Source organism: Ixodes scapularis, unplaced genomic scaffold (genome assembly GCF_016920785.2).
Source record: "Ixodes scapularis isolate PalLabHiFi unplaced genomic scaffold, ASM1692078v2 PGA_scaffold1__304_contigs__length_218370807, whole genome shotgun sequence".
Taxonomy (NCBI): Eukaryota; Metazoa; Arthropoda; class Arachnida; order Ixodida; family Ixodidae; genus Ixodes; species Ixodes scapularis.
The window spans coordinates 77672960-77685451 of NW_024609846.1; the positions used below are offsets into that span (position 1 = coordinate 77672960).

Consider the following 12492-nt stretch of genomic DNA (forward strand, 5'->3'; position numbering starts at 1 on the left):
AGCCCGCTCGGAGTCAAAAAATGAAAATCTCCCGAAAGAGAGGGGAAAAAATTGAAAGATGGAAGGAGAGATGATAAATAGAGAGAAACAGCGTTAGGAGAAGGAGAAAGAGAGAGAGAGGGACGAAAAAAAAATGTAGTCTCCGGTTTCAATTCAGTACTCTTTCTCTCCTCTCGATGTATCCTTTCTCTCCTCCTTTTTTATAGGCGTCCTCCTCCGCTTCCTCAAACGCGGCCCTTTCCTTCGCCCCTTTAAAAAAAAGAAAGATGGGCGATGGTGGCGGCGCGTCGCGGTGGCGGAGGCAACTAAACGGCCGGGGACGATCCGTCTTGCGATTCGAGCGCAAAGTGGGCCCGCTCTCGCGCAACGCAAGAGCTCGGCCGCGTGCGCTCGCTCGCCCGCTCAACGCGCGCGTTCGGCGAAGACGCTCGTCGTCGGTGAAGAGGACCGACCGCTTCTTCACGCGGCAGGATGGGACTCTCGAGCACGGGAGGATCATCATCACGCCGCCGTCGCCGTCACCGCTGCCCGTGCTCGTTGCCGCCGAGGTGCTCGTCTTCGCCCACCTGTTCTCTACCGCCGATAGTAGCTGTGGTTCGGTCAACGTCGTCGTCGTCGTCGTCATCGTGTTGGTTGTCGCCATCGACTGTGTCGCTGCCGTGCTCGTGCCTGTGCTTTGCGCTGCTACCGTCGGCGTACGCTAGAGGATCGTCGACCGCATCGAGATCGGTGTTTGTCGCGGACACGGCGAGTTGTTCTTCGCGGGATTACGGCCGCGCCGACCTTCTCCACTGCGACCGAGGTGAGCAAAGGGGGCGCGGGAGGACGCGCGGTGCTCTCCTCTGTACGAGCTTCTCGAGCTCCCCAATCGGATATTTCGTACCCCAACACCACTCTACACAACGATCTTGTCGAATCCCCCGAGGGAACTTGCAATTTGGTGTACCCTAAGAATCAGGGCCTTCACCGCGACACTAATTCGGACGGCTATCCAACTTTATCTGGTGCCTTCCCTAAGGTCGGATGGGTGATACACGGTATTTGTTCATTTCCTCGAGAGAACTTGCATTTTGTTTCCCCAAGAGAACTCGGAATTTTGTACTATGGTGCTTCACTGCAACGCTTTTGGGTCGCGATCCACGTTCATCCGCCGCCTTCCCTTTTGAAGAACTGTTCGTGACGTCACTCGCGTCATACACGCTATTTGAGTTAAAAGCGACTTTAGAAAACCGTTACTGTGTTCCGCGTACCGTACTAGAGGAGCCTTTGAAGCGTGCTTTTAAGCGCGCGCCCGGGGTGATACTGTGACCGCCTGCGTGCGCTTAAAAGCAATGCTTCAAAGGCTCCAGTAGTGTGGTGCGCGGAACACGTTAACGGTTTGCTAAAATTCCGCAATGGGGCACCTTCTCAAGTCATATGTGTGTTTCGTTTTATACAGTCATGTCTCGTTTTCCGGTCGAGGTGCACGACGTCCTGCGTATCAGTCATAAATATTGTATGCTTTTGAAGCAAGAAGTCGTAGGTATAGTGGTAATAACATATTGGTTCAGTTCGTATGCCGTTTCATTTTTAATTGCGCATTTGGATCTGATAAGTTGATATTGCTTTCAATGAATGAAGCCTGTTGCGTTGACGCGTGACAAGTCGATTTGAGTCGCGTTGCAGGTCGGATTATGAATTCGCTTTCGAGTTTCTTGAGATTATGTTGACCCCTTTGCTCAAAACCACCTCGCATGAAAGGCCGATGCCATCACCGCGGTTATCACGTCGCTTTGCTGTCGCGAATAATTAAGAATCTTCGATTGTGGTAGATAGCAAGACAATCACTTTAATACGTTCTACGCGAGAAATGTACTGCTTCATTAAGAATTTCATATCTCATTTTCTTTTAAGCTAATAATGGAAATTCCAGGAATCAGCTACAAATACTTTAGGTCCTCTGCCCTCAGATGTAATATGCAAATATCTAGACCCCCGTTCATCCATTAAACAGATGTCACAGAAAAAAGAAAAAAAAAAACATCAGCGGGGTTATGTTGTGTAAGTTCAATAGATCTTCCGACCAAGATATCAAATGCCACTGCCGCCTAAAGAAATGGTATGCCGTTTCTTTTCTTGGCAGAGTAGAATAAGGCAGGTTTGTTTTTCTTTTATGACAGAACGATTTATTATGTTTTTTTCGAATCCGTTTTCGCCTTTCATATTGACAAATAAAAGCAGAAAAGCCAAGAGAAGTTATATGGATTTTCGCCATCTTTTTTTGACGCTCTTTTTTGTGTGTGTACGACACGCATCTCTATGTTTTCTTTGTTCTTCCTTAAAACAACACAGCGAAGGCTTCATCGATCATCAGACGGTTGGTTTTTCTAGACCTCCATGTTCGCTCTCTGCCCCGTGGGGCTCGCATCGCGATATAGATGTTTTTCTTCTTTTTTGTGTGTATTTTCCGGGAGGGGCCACTTCAAACATGGGTCCAGCGTCGAGCCGACCTGCCCTCCAATCTTCGGCCGGCGCGGGTCACACAGCCCTCTCGCCCCTTTTCAATCTCTGGACCACGTAAATTTTATTTCTTGTTCTCTCTCTCTCTCTCTCTCTCTCGTTAGCTTTAATGCAGTTTCTTTCAAAACTCGCGATTTGGGTGATTCATATACTGCGTTGTGAAAGGCCTCCTTTAATGGCGTTTTAAGTTTTATTAATATTTTGCAATCTCGTTTTGTTGTTCTTGCTTTTTGCGTGTTTTTGCAGCCCGGTAATCGAAATTGGCCTGTCGCGAACGAAGGTCGTGTATATTTGCTTGCAATATGCAGTTTTATTTTTTATTCTTGAAGGCATATACATAGGCATGAGATGATGTAGGAATGTTCGATTATTACCTACGAACTAAGATATGATCGCGTCGTTTGCAAGTATTCGATTTTCCTCCTCTGACCGCTTTCTGATACGATTTGGCATCTTCCTCCTTTTGGTGTTTTTTTTTTCTTTTTTTTTCGACATAACCTAAATTTATTTTCAACATCAGAGAGAAATATTAAGGCGCGATATCCCTGCGTTGTGCGATACAACAACGTGACGAATACAAAACACACGTTAATGTCTAAAAACAAAACGTTTTCAGTATTTAGCAGTGAGGGTGCAAAACCTCTAGGCGTTCTTGCACTTCAGTCACGAGCACTATCGTCCTCGTTGTAGGTGGACGTATCGCCCAACTTAACGAAGTTCAAGAAGGTTAAGCATCCTTCCTTCTTAATAAGCATGTTGCCGTGGTGACGACGCCTCGCAGAAGTGCCTCCGGGATCACAGCTTCCTACAGTCATTGCTAAGGCGCAATGTCTGTGTACGGATTGCCACGTAGCACTCACTCCCTAAAGGTATGAGTGTTATGCAATGCTCCGTTTCTTCGCCTTCCACATTTTGACAGAGCTGTCGCACTAAACCGTCCACTTGTGGACGACAAAGAGAAGGACACTTCGGGAATCCTTATTACTGGCGCAGAGACGCGATCTGGCAACGTTAAGAGGCCCTTTGATGTAGACAATAAGACACAGCACAAACACAACTTCATCGGCGTACTTTAACATTTTTGCACAAGGGGTCTATAAACAAACACCCAATTCGACAGCCCATATACTGTAGTTGCTGCCGAGGCTTAGCACATTCAACCGTGCTTCGAGTTGTTTGTTCGGGCTATACTCACTGACAGTTTAAGAAACGGAAAAGAGTGGCGCGTTCCGACTGATTGTCTCTGAAAGCGGTATTTTGTGACATGTAATTTTTTTTTCCCCAAAATAATAAACTTTCTGGCACAAAAAGCATAGCCTCACTTCACCGGTACTTTTCTTTTTATTTTATTTTGTTAACACGAAATACGGCTGTACAATCAACCAATGCATGTGGCTATAAGAGGCGCGTGTGGCAGCCAGTCGGACACCTCGCCGACGGTGCAAAGGGACAACGGCCGGCGTCTGGGCCACGCTCCGCCATCGATGTTATTCAAATCGCGTCACCGTTCCAACACGCCGATAAGGGTGCGACAGTGCTGCCGGATATTTTTATTCCGGAGTCCGACCTGTCTGTCACGTACAACTCTCACTGCATACGACGGGCTGCAGTCCCAGACTGCGTGGAAAAATCTGTTTGCCCTTGCATCGCGTCTGTACACTTGTCGGCTCTCCCTTTAGTCTTTTTTTCTTCTTCTAACAGACAGATATTATTGATTCTTCCATGCTTCGACAACACTGTGTTTGGGTGCGTAGCGGAGGGCTGCTCTTGTGTCGTCCCTGTGTCGGAAGTTCCTTTTGAGCGATTTGTGCTGGTGAGATTTATTGATTCTACGTAGTGATGAAAGTGGATTGATTCGGTATATGATTTTGCTTCGTTCGAATTTACTGGCATTCTTCATTGATTATAGGCGGCGCTGTCGTTGAGCCAGGTTTAGGAATAATGCTGTTACAAGGCTTAAGCGTAATGTTCTCTGTATTAGACAGTGGTTGACCGTTGAAATCAAGAACACAGTATTTCACTTCTAATCCGCGATGTGCCAAACTCTGGCTAAATGGTGCGAGTCATCACCAAATTAAAAGGTTTCGGTTGTGTGCTTTCATCTACCCAAACTGTGAAAATATGTCGCGCGAAGATATCAGCCTCTGCGCCGCAAAGAAACGCTTGCAGATCTCCTGGGTCGAAGACCTAAATCTTGAATTTTTCGTCAGGCTCCCGGTTGCACTTGAAGACGTTTACAAATCTCTCGATTTTGTTTTCCTATTTAATATCGGCGGCCCTTGCAACCCTCCAAGAAACAATACGAAAAAAATATAATGTTAGACCGTACTAAGGCGATAGGACTAAATAAACCCTTACCGTAGTTTTTCAATCGAAATCTGAACTCCTGTGAGTGGTAATTTTTCTAAGAGTTTAAAAGAGTTTTCGGGCTGCGATTGGCAACAAGCCGTAATATTGTTATTAGTGGCACTCCCAGTAGTAAACATAATAGTTGAAGTATTCCAAAGAAATACGTCCAGGCTGTAGCATGGAATGAATAATCGCGGTATGACCTGTTGTAGCTGCCCTAAAGCAGGAGGCTCAATTCTTGAAATTCTACGTCTTCCTGCCCAAAGCGGTCATTTGTTGGCGCAGAGGAGTAAGGAAGGAGCTTGGGAAAACTTCTCATACCGTTACACCGTTTGGTGTAAAAAACGTATGTCTCAGTTTTTCAAAATGGATCATCCCAGCGGACGGTTTGTCACGCTCGTGCCCCTTCCAAGAAGCGACAAGGACGTTAGGCGCGCGCAGACGCGCTTTGCTTGTGATGGCTTGCGGGGCGCGGCCGATTTTCGCAACGAAAGCCCGACTAATTAGTTCGGAGCATATTCCCACATGCCGGGAAAAGCGCCGTCGTGCCCATGACGTTGGTGGGTGTCGGATCGCGAGGTCCCAAGGCCGCCATATTTCTTTATTCCGTGTTTATAAGAAAACACGTGATTTTTTTGTTTCTTTCTAGGCTTCAACTGCGATACCTCTTCGCAAAGGGGGCGTGCCAATTGTAATCGCTTCAAAGCGGGACATATCATTTTCGAGATTACTATCAATTGAGAGCCGAGCAGTCCGGCATTTTAACAAGCAGCGACAATGAAAGCTCTCGTTGACCACTATCATCATCATCATCTCTACAACGTGCATTTGCGGAACTCGTTAAAAGGCTGAGCTGCGCTGCGAAATCCATTCATTTTCAACACAAAGATGAAGGAAAATTATCCCGCTGAGTGTCTTTAATATAAACATAGAACAAGTTAATGTGAATTATATTTGCATGAATTATAGTTTTAATCTACGTGTAGAGGGATACAGAGGCCGCGCGCCAGTTGAATATGAAGATGGCCGGATGTAACCTCGTAATCCTTAGAACACACGGGCATCGTGTCGCATGACGTCGTGGCATCATGCTGGTAGACATTTCTACTTGTTCTCGGACTGAGAAAAGAAGAAAAAATACAGAAGCTTGGTTATGCTGGGTGGACCATGTCTGCTAAGCACAGAATGTGCGATAGACCTTCCAGGGAAGAAGAGATGGGCGCCTGAACGGCAGCGCCTAACGAAGATTCGCTCCAATTGCTGACACACGCCGTGAGATGGCGCGGCGTGGCAGCAGAGGCCGCGAGGCACGCGTTCGCGCTCCCCCCCGCGAATGACTCGGCCTTTGCATGCTCCGATCCCCGACCCTGGATAGCTCAGTCGGCAAAGGACCTAGCTGACAGTTTCAAGGTGGTGATTCAAACCCTACCGGGGGACTGACGTCTATTTATATGGTCCCCTATGGGCGTAACACCTGTAGGTGTCGTTCCAGCCGGCCGTCGCAGCCACACGTCAAAGAACTCCGTGGATATTGGCTGGTAAAGCACAGTCTGCGTTGAAAATTTGGGATGCGAAATGCATGGCGCAGAAGGTACACACGCTCCGCAGCAACGCCACCGCTATGCCGCTGTTTTGACGTCAACGTCATCCGTCCATCGTCCGGGTTTCGGACAGGTTCACAAACATCTCATGCGCCCCCCCCCCCCCCCCCCCCCCCCCCTCTTTTTCGAGAAACTGCCCTCTTTTGGCAGTTTTGAGATCCGTTCACAACTAAAAGTAACGTCACGGCACACTTTGCGTTTGATTGGATGAAAAGGCAGAAACACACCCACAGGAAAAGGTGATGAGCGCAGTGACGTTGAACTTTCGGCGCGGTTTGATTGGCTAATCATCGGCACGTGACTATCGAAGTGGTTCGGAGACTGCTAAGACTAACGTGGCGGAGAGCGCATTGGCTCCACCACGCTTAGCCGCTACAGATCGTGGCGGCGTCAGGCATAGCGAAGGCCCACTTCTTTCCAAGATAGGGACTCTGTATTCCCATTAATTATCATGGCGCCGTTTTTTCTTTTTTTTTTTTCTTTTTGTGTGTATGTATGCTTTTTTTATGTTACCGACGTTAATTTCTCGTTTTACGTTTTGGGCCTCGCGTCTGACTGTCTGCTCCTTTGCCAATCGGTTCGTTCCCTCGCTCGTTTATGTTTCTTGCTTACAGCAGTCGTTTTGTTTTTTTTTTCTTTGCTTTTTTTTGTATTTTTTCTTTTACTGTGACTTCAAACTAACTACGCGCCGGCCGCTTCTAATTTCTGCTTTTTTTTTCGCCGCCCTCCCGCACGCTCGAATACGCATGTTATTGGCGTGAATGCACACGTCGTCATGTATACACCCTCCCCGAATCCCAATCTGGCCGTAGAAATCTTCTTTCTCGTGTTTTTTGGCGTTACCTAATCGACTGCCCGCACTTCTTGATTGCGTTGATTGTCGACGGCCCCTAATGTTTTTCCTTTTTCTTACACTTATTTCTTTTTTGTCTGATTTGTAGTCTGCACGTTTAAGAGAGGGAAGTATCGAGTGAGTGAGAGAGCGAGGATGAGGGGTATACCTCGTAATTTAAGAAAATCTCGTCGTTTCTCGTGAGGCTACGCGCGAGCGTGGCGCTTCCAGCGAAATTTGTCTGCTCGTCCGACGCCCGCCTCTGCTCTGGCCGTTGTTTTTACGCAGTCTATTCTACGATGCCGCCCCACCGACCGATCGTTTCTTGTCCCCGCTCTCTCGTCGGCGAGCAACTTACGATCGAAGGCGCGGTTGTTCGTTAGCTGGCGAGTGACCCTGCGCCTAACCTGAGCTCGCCATGCAAATGTCGTCCCGGCGTTGGCGGACTCAGACTGAATAATTATCCGCGGACTAACGCGATAGAAAACAAAAAAGAAAAGAAAACGAAACACCGATTGCGACTTTGGGTAGTTTCGGTTTCAGGACGCGTTCGGATCGTTCCAGAGACCGAGAGCAGCGAACTACTGAAACATAAAATGAAACGACTCGTTTTAGGGACGGACGCGCAGTCTTCTATACTTAATTCTGGATGTATGTTTCACCGCATGCGTGTGGCGTTGACGCATTATCGGACCCATGTACTTGTAGTAACGGCAACATTTTTTTTTTGTGCAGTTACTCGAGTTGCATTTCACGCGCTCACAAACCCCCCCACGTGGCATTGCAGTGCCGTTTGGTGGTAATTCATTAGCGAGCCATCGCAAAACAACTCGATATATTTGCTGTTCCACGGCCTCTAGCAAGCGTGGTGCCCAGATACGTGCGTACAGCATGGTCGATCTTAGTGCTACAGTGAGGCACCTCTTATAGCTTGTATCTACTTCACTGTCGAACACAGGGAGCCTTTCCTTACCTAGTAGCACTGACAGGATGCGACCGGCAATGAGCACGACGCGGAAGGCAAGGACCGCGTGCTGGACGTCGCGCATGCGCAAAAGACACGCCCTGCCGTCCTCCCCCGGTCGATGACCATACAACTTACGAGTCCATGGCCCAGTCAATTCCAGCTGGAAGACAGCAACTACGCATGACGTCACTGTTACTAGATGCCCGACCCGCCCCCAGCGGCAAACACGATAAAGCTCGACCAGAAAACGCCGCAAAGGGTCAGACGCCTGCGTGCAGCGACGCCCGCGTCTGCCGCTTTTCCGGCGTTCGCGTTGTGAGACGCTGCAAGATGCGCTGCCGGGGATATTAATGGTATTAGCCCAGCACGGCCATGTTCGTCGCTGCGCAGAGCGAGCATATCACGCGCAATATACACACAAACGCTGAAAATGGCACAGACCAGAAGCCCTTCGTTTGAACGGTCTGACGTACTAAAAAAATATCTGCTATAGGCTGAAAACACTCCCGTGCGCTACGTTCTCCACAAGGGGTTCTTAATAACGCTAAGGTTATCGTTGTGTAATTATATTACTCGCAATCGCTTCCTTTTTTTTTTCCTTTCTATTTAGGTATTGTACACGGCGTTGTAGATGGTTCACAAGGAAGTTTACCGTGTACCCAAAACCATGCAGCGAAGGCAGTCAAGGCACCGCGATAGAGATGTGTACTCGTTTGCGCCAGACGGCTGACATTAGCGATAGCCTTATCAAATCAACACTTATTACAATCTCCTGTCCGCATAATTACTCCCGTATTAATCTTTCCCCGTGAACGCGGGCGGCTAAGGAATGTTCGCAGTTCCTAATGGCAGGTATATCTAAGCGTATTGAGATACGTATGCGCGCAGGCACCGGTTAATCCGCTTGCGCAACACGCGAACAGGGAGCGTCTGCGTCCATTCAGCTTGCCTCGTCAGTTCCTGCTTCTGGCTCGGGTTTATTCTCGAACAATGTATCTTTAAGATTATATGACGTGTGCAGGGACTGGGTTTGTAAAGGGAGCGTCGTCGTTGGTGGCACTGCTAAATGGCGGAAGAACACGCTAGAACTCGTTAACGTTTAAAGAACGCCATGGTTGCACAGCACCACTCATCCGGTTGACATGGGGGTGCAATCATATAACTTTATCCTCGTATAAGAATTATGACGAACCACTCGTTGATAACAGAAGTTCCTTACGCTGTTTCTGACCTGTTATCAATGCCAATGCCCCTGGACATAGCCCTACAAAACGCCTCGTTTGTACGAGAACTAGCGCAAGGACAACAGTTTCTAAAGAAAACGCAGGTTCGTGTCCTTGTTTTCCGGAACGATCTAAAGCACTTTCGAAGTGATGTATACGTAATAGGACCGGGACAGAATTATTCAACTTCACCATCTAGCTATTGGTCAACTAAATTGGCCGTCGAATACGAGCATCGAACTACGGTTGGTCCCTGTCATTCCCTTTTGCTTTTTGCAAGAAGTGGCTGCTGGCAGTTTTCGTACTTGTCCGTTCCGGCCCTTGTGTGTCTGCGTGATTCGATGCGTGAATAATGCCTATTGAGGGCTTTGTTGCGACCCTGCAGCGCGGCGCTCGGCGGTGACGTCAGCGATCGCGGTCGACGCGAGTCGCTGGGTAGAAAAGAGTTTGGTTGCTCATACTCTGCCATCGCCAGATGTGCGTCTGGTGACTCCAAGAAAACCTTAATAAAAAATAATAAAAGAACGTGCTTGCGCGATCTTGCTGCCGTATAGCGCGCTTGCCTTCTCTGCCTAAGCAGACAAAGTCTGACGTCTTTTCTTTTTTTAACGTTATCTTTTGTCTTTTTTCGGCTATGTATCCGCGTGCCTGCATTCTGCATTTCCGACGCAACGAAAGCACGACATCCGTCCATCTGTCTCGCGCCTGTGTCTGTAGCGTTGTGCTGCGGTTCGTTTCCTTGTTTATAGGGAGATCCGCGTGTCTGCGCTGTTTTCTATTTTGTTGCCTCCCCATCCCCCGTGTATCTCAAACTCTCCGCGCGAGTCCGATCAAGTTTCTGCGGGACTGCTGAAACTCTGTGACTTTGAGATAGCCTCGCTGGCTGTGTCGTCGTTTGTTTGGCAATGCGTTTTCGTTCTCGCCATTTTATATGTATATATATCTACTAACCCGTTCCCGAGGGAACGGCGGCGGGCAGTCGAGGGGTTTGAAAACAGTTCTACAGCCAAAGGGCCTGACTTCTCCCCGCGTGCTGACTGTGCGGGGGAGGAGGTTGGGTTAGAGAGAGAAACTGAAGAGGCGGGCAGTTATGTTCCGTCGGTGAATCACACTGTGTTTGAATTCTCGTGTCGACGTCTTTTTTGTGTACGAGCTTGGCTCTACGCCGGGGCGCTCCTATGTTCCCTTTTGCGTGTGTTCTTCGTCGACACTGTCGGAAGCAACTACCACGGGAATGTGCGGTTTACTCGATTCCATAGAGTTCTCGAGAAATCCTTCCTCAAACGTCCGGTGCAAATGTAATGACCGACAACTTAAGAAGCTCGGTGCGGGGCGAGTCCCGTGGGGCATGTTAGCGTCGCCCCGCTGCCAATAAGGTTGCGGCATTCGCCGGTACGAAGCTCCAAAGAACCAATGAAAAAGCAAGAAACGTGAATAAGAAAGCCCTGCGATTCTTACTCTCGGTGGCCCATAGTCGGATATTACCAAAACTCAATGTAATACCTTCTTTCTTCTTTTTTTTCTTTTTGAAGGTCTAGATCTTCGCAGTTAGCTTAATACATCCCGAGAGAGAAACAAAAATCTATGACGGGTTTATCTGCGTCATATAGACGTTTCCCGGAGGATATCTCTTACTCGAGTCGTACGCCAATCCGCCTGTTTGGGGCCCACAACGCGCGAAGCCAGTTAATTGAATATCAATACCCGATAGGCCTGCCCAGACGTAATCGCCTATGCTTTTCTCAGCCTCCCATTACCGACATTGAAAGTTCAAACTGCACAGCCGTCGGGCACGTTTCTTCTTCCGTCACCATTAGCCCCATAGCTTCCTCGGAGCCATCGCATTCGTCAAGATTAGGGCAGGCGCCCGAAATCTAGTTCACACATTACCATATATCCCCCCTCCCCTTTTTTTTCTCCCCCAACGACGCTATGCTCGTATGGTGTCCATAATAGAATAATGAGGTGACGCCCCAGTTCGATTTTATATACATCCAGAGATGATAGTCATTACTGCAATTACGCGGGTCATCTTGATCGCCTCGCAGTAGCGCGCGAAGACTTGCACCGGTGTGCGAACAGCGTCCCCGTGTCTTCTCCACTTCCCTTTTTAAGAAGTCAGCCTACCGGTCTCCGGTCAGGTTTGCGACACACCTGTGCGTCAGCAGCAAACGGGGAATGCGCGCGCACCTGACGGCGGACTAAATTGCCACCTGTGGCGGCCTGCAAGCAGACAGCAGCGGGTTCGGCGCGAGCAGCGACCCCGCTCTCACGCGAATCGCAATTTTCGTCATTAGATTATTTCCTCGTTTTCTCGCTGTTGGATTTGCTGGCTCGTTGAACGTGTCTCCGGCGGCGGACTGGCACGCCGAAAAAGGATGCACCCCAAAAATCCGTGGGAACGCTCCAAAAGAGGACACGTCCTGCCGAATGAAAACGCTCTCTCTCTCTCTCTTCGCTTCTCTCTCCTTTTAGGTGTATATATTCCTTGTCTCGGGTTTTATTCGTTTCCCACTCGAAGGCGCGACATTTTCTTCCAGGAGATAGCTGGGCTGGACGCAGCAGCAACAGCTGCGAGCCTCCATTCTCGCATGCGGCAACTTTCCGCGTTATTTTCTTTTCTTTTCTTCTCGAGGTGTGTGGTGTTTTGATTTTCTCTCTTTCTTTCTTTCTAATTCTCGCACCCTCTTTTTCATAAAACGTCCGCAGTCTTTTGATTTGGAACGACCAAGGAAGAATGTTTGCCGTACTGTTTGAGCTCTCCCCGTGAAATGCATTAAGAAGGATAAGATTAAAAGCGCGAAAGCAAAGCAAGACTTTTTGACTTCCCTCTTGTTTTCAACTTTTTTTTTTACCTAATCGGTTTGCGTTTTTTTTTAATCTATATTTTGACGTTTTTACGACCCTCTTACTACCATTGTTCCAGACGCCCCGACATCGTGTCTCTGACACGTGACAAAAAAAAAAAAAAAAGACACGCACGAGGAACGCGATCTGTTTCTCGCAATGGGTCAGCGAACT

The 12492-nt window shown here is 48.4% G+C and overlaps 1 protein-coding gene across 2 annotated transcripts in view; it reads left to right on the forward strand.

Annotated features, from left to right (window-relative positions):
• Positions 1–12492, forward strand: part of LOC8033331 (zinc finger protein castor homolog 1) — a 344798-nt gene that overhangs the window by 145553 nt on the left and 186753 nt on the right. Inside the window, exon 1 of one of the 2 annotated variants that reach the window (XM_029983034.3) lies at positions 335–802. The exons of the other annotated variant lie outside the window; for it this stretch is intronic. The gene's annotated coding sequence lies outside the window, so the exon portion shown is untranslated. Of the gene's footprint in view, positions 1–334; positions 803–12492 lie in introns of those variants that run through there. 2 annotated transcript variants of the gene reach the window in all.